The 11,823-nt window shown below is 43.5% G+C and overlaps 1 non-coding gene across 1 annotated transcript; it reads right to left on the bottom strand.

The window, feature by feature from the left end:
• Positions 1–1,360: 1,360 nt before the first annotated feature.
• Positions 1,361–1,432, bottom strand: Trnat-agu (transfer RNA threonine (anticodon AGU)). Its single transcript has one exon. It is a non-coding gene; the product is annotated as a tRNA-Thr (tRNA).
• Positions 1,433–11,823: the final 10,391 nt, after the last annotated feature.

The following is an 11,823-nucleotide window of genomic DNA, read 5'->3' on the forward strand; positions in this document are numbered from 1 at the left end:
CATTCTGTAATCTGTGGACTATCAGAGTGTTGATGAAACACAGAAATTGCACCGGGGTTGAATACAACAGTCACCATGCGCACCTTCCTCCATGGGAGGTATGCCTCGAACAGTTACGCTTTGATCATTAGCTGGAAGACCGTTAGTAGTTTCGCATGCACATCTGGAGTCATTCTGTAATATGTGGACCTTCAAAGTGTTGATGAAACACAGAAATTGCATCAGGATTGAATACAACAGTCACCATGCGCACTTTCCTCCATGGGAGTAATGTCTCAAACAGTCTACGCATTGCTGGTTCCCTGCAAGACCAGTAGAAGTTTCCGATGAACATCTGGAGGCATTCTGTAATCTGTGGACCTTCAAAGTGTTGATGAAACACAGAAATTGCATCGGGAATGAATACAACAGTCACCATGCGCACTTTCCTCCATGGGAGTAATGTCTCAAACGGTCTACACATTGATCGTTCCCTGGAAGACCAGTAGTAGTTTCCGATACACATCTGGAGGCATTCTGTAATCTGTGGACTATCAGAGTGTTGATGAAACACAGAAATTGCACTGGGATTGAATACAACAGTCACCATGCGCACTTTCCTCCATGGGAGTAATGTCTCTAACAGTTAACGATTTGATCGTTCCCTGGAAGACCAGTAGAAGTCTCCGATGAACATATGGAGGCATTCTGTAATCTGTGGACTATCAGAGTGTTGATGAAACACAGAAATTGCATCGGGGTTGAATACAACAGTCACCATGCGCACTTTCCTCCATGGGAGTAATGTCTCAAACAGTTTACGATTTGATCGTTTCCTGGAAGACCAGTAGTAGTTTCCGATGCACATCTGGGGACATTCTGTAATGTGTGGACCAACAGAGTGTTGATGAAACACAGAAATTGCATCAGGATTGAATACAGCAGTCACCATGCGCAATTTCCTCCAACGGAGTAATGTCTTAAACAGTCTACGCAATTATCGTTCCCTGGAAGACCAGTAGTAGTTTCCGATGCACATCTGTCGGCATTCTGTAATCTGTGCACTATCAGAGTGTTGATGAAACACAGAAATTGCATCGGGATTGAATACAACAGTTACCATGCGCTCTTTCCTCCATGGGAGTAATGTCTCTAACAGTTTACGCTTTGATCGTTCCCTGGAAGACCAGTAGTAGTTTCCGATGCACATCTGGGGGCATTCTGTAATGTGTGGACTATCAGAGTGTTGATGAAACACAGAAATTGCATCAGGATTGAATACAACAGTCATCATGCGCACTTTCCTCCATGGGAGTAATGTCTCAAACAGTTTACGATTTGATCAAATATGATCGAAGCAGACTAAATCAATTAAAATTTGTGCCACGGCCGGGACTCGAACCCGAGTCTTCTTGCTTACTAGGCAGATATGCTACCACTACACCACCGAGGCACTATGGCAGACATAGCTGCACGAACTACCTAGGTCGAGTTGCCTCCCCAACACAAACTTTAATTCATTTTCCCTTAATATTGTCACTATTGCCCGGGCTCGCCGGTATTGGCGAGCTACCCAGCATTGGACGTAGCGGGACGTCTACTGTACCATATGGTGATCTTCTCAGATCTTATAATTAAATTTTAATTGATTTAGTCTGCTTCGATCATATTTGATCATTATCGTGAAATAATAAAGAGACGTGAGTCTCAAAGGACACATTTAATTATAAGTTTACGATTTGATCGTTCCCTGGAAGCCCAGTAGTAGTTTCCGATGCACATCTGTGGGCATTCTGTAATGTGTGGACTATCAGAGTGTTGATGAAACACAGAAATTGCATCGGGATTTAATACATCAGTCACCATGCGCACTTTCCACCATGGGAGTAATGTCTCAAACAGTCTACACTTTGATCGTTCCCTGCAAAACCAGTAGAAGTTTCCGATGAACATCTGGAGGCATTCTGTAATCTATGGACCTTCAAATCGTTGATGAAATACAGAAATTGCATCGGGATTGAATACAACAGTCACCAAGCGCACTTTCCTCCATGGGAGTAATGTCCCAAACAGTCTACGCTTTGCTGGTTCCCTGCAAGACCAGTAGAAGTTTCCGATGAACATCTGGAGGCATTCTGTAATCTGTGGACCTTCAAAGTGTTGATGAAACACAGAAATTGCATCGGGAATTAATACAACAGTCACCATGCGCACTTTCCTCCATGGGTGTAATGTCTCAAACAGTCTACACATTGATCGTTCCCTGGAAGACCAGTAGTAGTTTCCGATACACATCTGGAGGCATTCTGTAATCTGTGGACTATCAGAGTGTTGATGAAACACAGAAATTGCACTGGGATTGAATACAACAGTCACCATGCGCACTTTCCTCCATGGGAGTAATGTCTCTAACAGTTAACGATTTGATCGTTCCCTGGAAGACCAGTAGAAGTCTCCGATGAACATCTGGAGGCATTGTGTAATCTGTGGAGCTTCAAAGTGTTGATGAAACACAGAAATTGCATCGGGAATGAACACAATAGTCACCTTGTGCACTTTCCTCCATGGGAGTAATGTCTCAAACAATCTACGCATTGATCGTTCCTTGGAAGACCAGTAGTAGTTTCCGATGCTCATCTGATGCATTCTGTAATCTGTGGACTATCAGAGTGTTGATGAAACACAGAAATTGCACCGGGATTGAATACAACAGTCACCATGGGCACTTTCCTCCATGGGAGGTATGCCTCAAACAGTTTACGCTTTGATCATTAGCTGGAAGACCGTTAGTAGTTTCCGATGCACATCTGGAGGCATTCTGTAATCTGTGGACTATTAGAGTGTTGATGAAACACAGAGATTGCATTTGGATTGAATACAACAGTCACCATGCGCACTTTCCTCCATATGAATAACGTCTCAAGCAGTTTACGCTTTGATCGTTCCCTGGAAGACGAATAGTAGTTTCCGATGCACGTCTGGGGGCATTCTGTAATGTGTGGACTATCAGAGTGTTGATGAAACACACAAATTGCATCGGGATTGAATACGGCAGCCACCATGCAAACTTTCCTCCATGGGAGTAATGTCTCAAAGAGGCTACGCTTTGATCGTTTACTGGAGGACCAGTAGTAGTTTTTGATGCACATCTGGAGGCATTCTGTAATCTTTGGACCTTCAAAGTGTTGATGAAACACAGAAATTGCATCGGGATTGAATACAACAGTTACCATGCGCACTTTCCTCCATGGGAGTAATGTCTCAAACAGTCTACGCTTTGATCGTACCCTGCAAGACCAGTAGTAGAGTCCGATGCACATCTGGAGGCATTCTGTAAACTGTGGACTACCAGAGTGTTGATGAAACACAGAAATTGCATCAGGATTGAATACAGCAGTCACCATGCGCAATTTCCTCCAACGGAGTAATGTCTCAAACAGTCTACGCATTGATCGTTCCCTGGATGACCAGTTGTAGTTTCCGATGCACATCTGGAGGCATTCTGTAATCTGTGCACTATCAGAGTGTTGATGAAACACAGAAATTGCATCGGGATTGAATACAACAGTCACCATGCGCACTTTCCTCCATGGGAGTAATGTCTCAAACTGTCTACATTTTGAACGTTCCCTGAGAGACCAGTAGAAGTTTCCGATGAACATCTGGAGGCATTCTGTAATCTATGGACCTTCAAATCGTTGATGAAATACAGAAATTGCATCGGGATTGAATACAAAAGTCACCAAGCGCACTTTCCTCCATGGGAGTAATGCCTCAAACAGTTTACGATTTGATCGTTCCCTGGAAGACCAGTAAAAGTTTCCGGTGCACATCTGGGGGCTTTCTGTAATGTGTGGACTATCAGTGTGTTGTTGAAACACAGAAATTGCATCGGGATTGAATACAACAGTCACCATGCGCACTTTCCTCCATGGCAGTAGTGTCTCTAACAGTGTACGCTTTGATCGTTCCGTGGAAGACCAGTAGTAGTTTCCGATGCACATCTGGAGGCATTCTGTAATCTGTGGACCTTAACAGTGTTGATGAAACACAGAAATTGCCTCGGGATTGAATACAACAGTCACCATGCGCACTTTCCTCCATGGGAGTAATGTCTCAAACAGTTTACGCTTTGATCGTTCCCTGGAAGACCAGTAGTAGTTTCCGATGCACATCTGGAGGCATTCTGTAATCTGTGGACTATCAGAGTGTTGATGAAACACAGAAATTGCACCGGGATTGAATACAACAGTCACCATGTGCACTTTCTTCCATGGGAGGTATGCCTCAAACAGTTTACGCTTTGATCATTAGCTGGAAGACCGTTAGTAGTTTCCGATGCACATCTGGAGGCATTCTGTAATCTGTGGACTATCAGAGTGTTGATGAAACACAGAAATTGCATCGGGATTGAATATGGCAGCCACCATGCAAAATTTCCTCCATGGGAGTAATGTCTCAAAGAGGCTACGCTTTGATCGTTTTCTGGAGGACCAGTAGTAGTTTTTGATGCACATCTGGAGGCATCCTGTAATCTGTGGACCTTCAAAGTGTTGATGAAACACAGAAATTGCATCGGGATTGAATACAACAGTCACCATGCGCACTTTCCTACATGGGAGCAATGTCTCAAACAGTTTACGCTTTTATCGTTCTCTGGAAGACCGGTAGTAGCTTCCGATGCACATCTGGAGGCATTCTGTAATCTGTGGACCTTCACAGTGTTGATGAAACACAGAAATTGCCTCAGGATTGAATACAACAGTCATCATGCGCACTTTCCTCCATGGCAGTAATGTCTCAAACAGCTTACGCTTTGATCGTTCAATGGAAGACCCGTAGTAGTTTCCGATGCACAACTGGGGGCATTCTGTAATGTGTGGACTATCAGAGTGTTGATGAAACACAGAAATTGCATCGGGATTGAATACAACAGTCACCATGCGCACTTTTCTCCATGGGAGTAATGTCTCAAACAGTCTACGGTTTGATCGTTTCCTGGAAGACCAGTAATAGTTTCCGATGCACATCTGGAAGCATTCTGTAACCTTTGGACCTTCAAAGTGTTGATGAAATACAGAAATTGCATCGGGATTAAATACAACTGTCACCATGCGCACTTTCCTCCATGGGAGTAATCTCTCAAACAGTCTACGCTTTGATCGTTCCCTGCAAGACCAGAAGTAGTTTCCGAGAACATCTGGAGGCATTCTGTAAACTGTGGGCCTTCAAAGTGTTGATGAAACACAGAAATTGCCTCGGGATTGAATACAACAGTCACCATGCGCACTTTTCTCCATGGGAGTAATGTCTCAAACAGTCTAAGGTTTGATCGTTTCCTGGAAGACCAGTTATAGTTTCCGATGCACATCTGGAGGCATTCTGTAATCTTTGGACCTACAAAGTGTTGATGAAACACAGAAATTGCATCGGGATTAAATACAACAGTCACCATGCGCACTTTCCTCCATGGGAGTAACGTCTCAAACAGTTTACGCTTTGATCGTTCAATGGAAGAACAGTAGTAGTTTCCGATGCACATCTGGAGGCATTCTGTAATCTGTGGACTATCAGAGTGTTGATGAAACACAGGAATTGCTTTGGGATTGAATACAACAGTTACCATGCGCACTTTGTTCCAAGGGAGTAATGTCTCTAACAGTTTACGCTTTGATCGTTCCCTGGAAGAAGAGTAGTAGTTTCCGATGCACATCTGGGAGCATTCTGTAATGTGTGGACTATCAGAGTGTTGATGAAACACAGAAATTGCATCAGGATTGAATACAAGAGTCACCATGCGCACTTTCCTCTATGGGAGTAATTTCTCAAACAGTTTACGCTTTGATCGTTCCCTGGAAGACGAGTAGTAGTTTCCGATGCACATCTGTGGTCATTCTGCAATGTGTGGACTATCAGAGTGTTGATGAAACACAGAAATTTCATCGGGATTGAATACAACAGTCACCATGCGCCCTTTCCTCCATGGGAGTAATGTCTCTATCAGTTTACGATTTGATCGTTCCCTGGAAGACCAGTAGAAGTCTCCGATGAACATCTAGAAACATTCTGTAATCTGTGGACCTTCAAAGTGTCGATGAAACACAGAAATTGCATCGGGAATGAATACAACAGTCACCATGCGCACTTTCCTCCATGGGAGAAATGTCTCAAACAGTCTACGCATTGATCGTTCCCTGGAAGACCAGTAGTAGTTTCCGATGCACATCTGGAGGCATTCTGTAATCTGTAAACTATCAGAGTGTTGTTCAAAAACAGAAATTGCATTGGGATTGAATACAACAGTCACCATTATCACTTTCCTTCATAGGAGTAATGTCTCAAACAGTTTACGCTCTGATCGTTCCCTGGAAGACCAGTAGTAGTTTCCGATGCACATCTGGGGGCATTCTGTAAAGTTTGGACTATCAGAGTGTTGATGAAACACAGAAATTGCATCGGGATTGAATACAACAGACACCATGCGCACTTTCCTCCATTTTAGTAATGTCTCAAACAGTCTACGCTTTGATCGTTCCCTGCAAGACCAGTAGTAGAGTCCGATGCACATCTGGAGGCATTCTGTAATCTGTGGACTATTAGAGTTTTGATGAAACACAGAAATTGCATCGGTATTGAATACAACAGTCACCATGCGCACTTTCCTCCATGGGAGTAATGTCTCTAACATTTTACGCTTTGATCGTTCCCTGGAAGACCAGTAGTAGTTTCCGATGCACATCTAGGGGCATTCTGTAACGTGTGGACTATCAGAGTGTTGATGAAACACAGAAATTGCATCAGGATTGAATACAACAGTCACCATGCGCACTTTCCTCCATGGGAGTAATGTCTCAAACAGTTTATGCTTTGATCGTTCCCTGGAAGCCCAGTAGCAGTTTCCAATGCACATCTGTCGGCATTCTGTAATGTGTGGACTATCAGAGTGTTTTTGAAACACAGAAATTGCATCAGGATTGAATACATCAGTCACCATGCGCACTTTCCTCCATGGGAGTAATGTCTCAAACAGTCTACACTTTGATCGTTCAATGCAAGACCAGTAGAAGTTTCCGATGAACATCTGGAGGCATTCTGTAATCTATGGACCTTCAAAGTGTTGATGAAATACAGAAATGGCATCGGGATTCAATACAACAGTCACCATGCGCACTTTCCTACATGGGAGTAATGTCTGAAACAGTCTACGGTTTGATCGTTTCCTGGAAGACCAGTAATAGATTCCGATGCACATCTGGAGGCATTCTGTAACCTTTGGACCTTCAAAGTGTTGATGAAACACAGAAATTGCATCGGGATTAAATACAACAGTCACCATGCGCACTTAGCTCTATGGGAGTAATGTCTCAAACAGTTTACGCTTTGATCGTTCAATGGAAGAACAGTAGTGGTTTCCGATGCACATCTGGAGGCATTCTGTAATGTGTGGACTATCAGAGTGTTGATGAAACACAGAAACTGCATCAGGATTGAATACAAGAGTCACATTGCGCACTTTCCTCCATGGGAGTAATTTCTCAAACAGTTTACGCTTTGATCGTTCCCTAGAAGACGAGTAGTAGTTTCCGATGCACATCTGTAGTCATTCTGCAGTGTGTGGACTATCAGAGTGTTGATGAAACACAGAAATTTCATCGGGATTCAATACAACAGTCACCATGCGCACTTTCCTCCATGGGAGTAATGTCTCTATCAGTTTACGATTTGATAGTTCCCTGGAAGACCAGTAGATGTCTCCGATGAACATCTGGAGGAATTCTTAATCTGTGGACCTTCAAAGTGTTGATGAAACACAGAAATTGCACCGGGAATGAATACAACAGTCACCATGCGCACTTTCCTCCATGGGAGAAATGTCTCAAACAGTTTACGCTTTGAACGTTCCCTGGAAGCCCTGTACTAGTTTCCAATGCACATCTGTCTGCATTCTGTAATGTGTGGACTATCAGAGTGTTGATAAACACAGAAATTGCATCAGGATTGAATACATCAGTCACCATGCGCACTTTCCTCCATGGGAGTAATCTCTCAAACAGTCTACACTTTGATCGTTCCCTGCAAGACCAGTAGAAGTTTCCGATGAATATCTGGAGGCATCCTGTAAACTATGGACCTTCAAAGTGTTGATGAAATACAGAAATTGCATCGGGATTGAATACAACAGTCACCATGCGCACTTAGCTCTATGGGAGTAATGTCTCAAACAGTTTACGCTTTGATCGTTCAATGGAAGAACAGTAGTAGTTTCCGATGCACATCTGGAGGCATTCTGTAATCTGTGAACTATCAGAGTGTAGATGAAACACAGAAATTGTACCGCGATTGAATACAACAGTCACCATGCGCACGTTCCTCCATAGGAGTAATGCCTCAAACAGTTTACGCTTTGATCGTTCCCTGGAAGACCAGTAAAAGTTTCCGGTGCAAATCTGGGGGCTTTCTGTAATGTGTGGACTATCAGAGTGTTGATGAAACACAGAAATTGCATCGGGATTGAATACAACAGTCACCATGCGCACTTTCCTTCATGGCAGTAGTGTCTCTAACAGTGTACGCTTTGATCGTTCCGTGGAAGACCAGTAGTAGTTTCCGATGCACATCTGTGGGCATTCTGTAATGTGTGGACTATCAGAGTGTTGATGAAACACAGAAATTGCATCAGGATATAATACAACAGGCACCATGCGCACTTTCCTCCATGGGAGTAATATCTCTAACAGTCTACGATTTGATCGTTCCTTGCAAGACCAGTAGTAGTTTCCGATGCACATCTGGAGGCATTCTGTAATCTGTGGACCTTCACAGTGTTGATGAAACACAGTAATTGCTTCGGGATTGAATACAACAGTCACCATGCGCACTTTCCTACATGGGAGTAATGTCTCAAACAGTTTACGCTTTGATCGTTCAATGGAAGACCAGTAGTAGTTTCCGATGCACAACTGGGGGCATTCTGTAATGTGTGGACTATCAGAGTGTTGATGAAACACAGAAATTGCATCGGGATTGAATACAACAGACACCATGCGCACTTTTCTTCATGGGAGTAATGTCTCAAACAGTCTACGCTTTGATCGTTCCCTGCAAGACCAGAAGTAGTTTCCGAGAACATCTGGAGGCATTCTGTAAACTGTGGACCTTCAAAGTGTTGATGAAACACAGATATTGCCTCGGGACTGAATACAACAGTCACCATGCGCACTTTTCTCCATGGGAGTAATGTCTCAAACAGTCTACGGTTTGATCGTTTCCTGGAAGACCAGTAATAGTTTCCGATGCACATCTGGAGGCATTCTGTAACCTTTGGACCTTCAAAGTGTTGATGAAACACAGAAATTGCATCGGGATTAAATACAACAGTCACCATGCGCACTTTCCTCCATGGGAGTAATGTCTCAAACAGTCTACGCTTTGATCGTTCAATGGAAGAACAGTAGTACTTTCCGATGCACATCTGGAGGCATTCTGTAATCTGTGGACTATCAGAGTGTTGATGAAACACAGGAATTGCATTGGGATTGAATACAACAGTTACCATGCGCACTTTGTTCCAAGGGAGTAATGTCTCTAACAGTTTACGCTTTGATCGTTCCCTGGAAGACCAGTAGCAGTTTCCGATGCACATCTGTGGTCATTCTGCAATGTGTGGACTATCAGAGTGTTGATGAAACACAGAAATTTCATCGGGATTGAATACAACAGTCACCATGCGCACTTTCCTCCATGGGAGTAATGTCTCTATCAGTTTACGATTTGATCGTTCCCTGGAAGACCAGTAGAAGTCTCCGATGAACATCTAGAAACATTCTGTAATCTGTGGACCTTCAAAGTGTTGATGAAACACAGAAATTTCATCGGGAATGAATACAACAGTCACCATGCGCACTTTCCTCCATGGGAGTAATGTCTCAAACAGTCTACACTTTGATCGTTCCCTGCAAGACCAGTTGAAGTTTCCGATGAACATCTGGAGGCATTCTGTAATCTATGGACCTTCAAAGTGTTGATGAAATACAGAAATTGCATCGGGATTGAATACAACATTCACCATGCGCACTTTCCTACATGGGAGTAATGTCTCAAACAGTCTACGCATTGATCGCTCCCTGCAAGACCAGTAGTAGAGTCCGATGCACATCTGGAGGCTTTCTGTAATCTGTGGACTATCAGAGTGTTGATGAAACACAGAAATTGCATCGGTATTGAATACAACAGTCACCATCCGCACTTTCCTCCATGGGAGTAATGTCTCTAACAGTTTACGCTTTGATCGTTCCCTGGAAGACCAGTAGTAGTTTCCGATGCACATCTGGGGGCATTCTGTAACGTGTGGAGTATAAGAGTGTTGATGAAACACAGAAATTGCATCAGGATTGAATACAACAGTCACCATGCGCACTTTCCTCCATGGGAGTAATGTCTCAAACAGTTTACGCTTTGATCGTTCCCTGGAAAACCCAGTAGTAGTTTCCAATGCACATCTGTCGGCATTCTGTAATGTGTGGACCATCAGAGTGTTGATGAAACACAGAAATTGCATCGGGATTGAATACATCAGTCACCATGCGCACTTTCCTCCATGGGAGTAATGTCTCAAACAGGCTACACTTTGATCGTTCCCTGCAAGACCAGTAGAAGTTTCCGATGAACATCTGGAGGCATTCTGTAATCTATGGACCTTCAAAGTGTTGATGAAATACAGAAATTGCATCGGGATTGAATACAACAGTCACCATGGGCACTTTCCTACATGGGAGTAATGTCTCAAACAGTCTACGCATTGATCGTTACCTGAAAGTCCAGTAGTAGTTTCCAATGCACATCTGGAGGCATTCTGTAACTTGTGGACTATCAGAGTGTTGATGAAACACAGATATTGTACCGGGATTGAATACAACAGTCACCATGCGCACTTCCCTCCATGGGAGTAAAGCCTCAAACAGTTTACGCTTTGATCGTTCCCTGGAAGACCAGTAGTAGTTTCCGGTGCACATCTGGGGGCTTTCTGTAATGTGTGGACCTTCAAAGTGTTGATGAAACACAGAAATTGCATCGGGATTGAAAACAACAGTCACCATGTTCACTTCCCTCCATGGGAGTAATGTCTCTAACAGTTTACGATTTGATCGTTCCCTGAAAGACCAGTAGAAGCCTCCGATGAACATCTGGAGTCATTCTGTAATCTGTGGACCTTCAAAGTGTTGATGAAACACAGAAATTGCTTCGGGAATGAACACAACAGTCACCATGCGCACTTTCCTCCATGGGAGTAATGTCTCAAACAGTTTACGCTTTGATCGTTCCCTGCAAGACCAGAAGTAGTTTCCGATGAACATCTGGAGGCATTCTGCAAACTGTGGACCTTCAAACTGTGGATGAAACACAGAAATTGCCTCGGGATTGAATACAACATTCACCATGCGCACTTTTCTCCATGCGAGTAATGTCTCAAACAGTCTACGGTTTGATCATTTCCTGGAAGACCAGTAATAGTTTCCGATGCACATCTGGAGGCATTCTGTACCCTTTGGACCTTCAAAGTGTTGATGAAACACAGAAATTGCATCGGGATTGAAAACAACAGTCACCATGTTCACTTCCCTCCATGGGAGTAATGTCTCAAACAGTATACGCTTTGATCGTACCCTGGAAGACCTGTAGTAGTTTCCGATGCACATCTGGAGGCATTCTGTAATCAATGGACTATCAGAGTGTTGATGAAACACAGAAATTGCATCGGGATTGAATTCAACAGTCACCATGGGCACTTTCCTCCATGGGAGTAATGTCTCAAACAGTTTACTATTTGATCATTCCCTGGAAGAC

This window comes from Schistocerca gregaria, chromosome 8 (assembly GCF_023897955.1).
Source record: "Schistocerca gregaria isolate iqSchGreg1 chromosome 8, iqSchGreg1.2, whole genome shotgun sequence".
NCBI classification, from domain to species: Eukaryota; Metazoa; Arthropoda; class Insecta; order Orthoptera; family Acrididae; genus Schistocerca; species Schistocerca gregaria.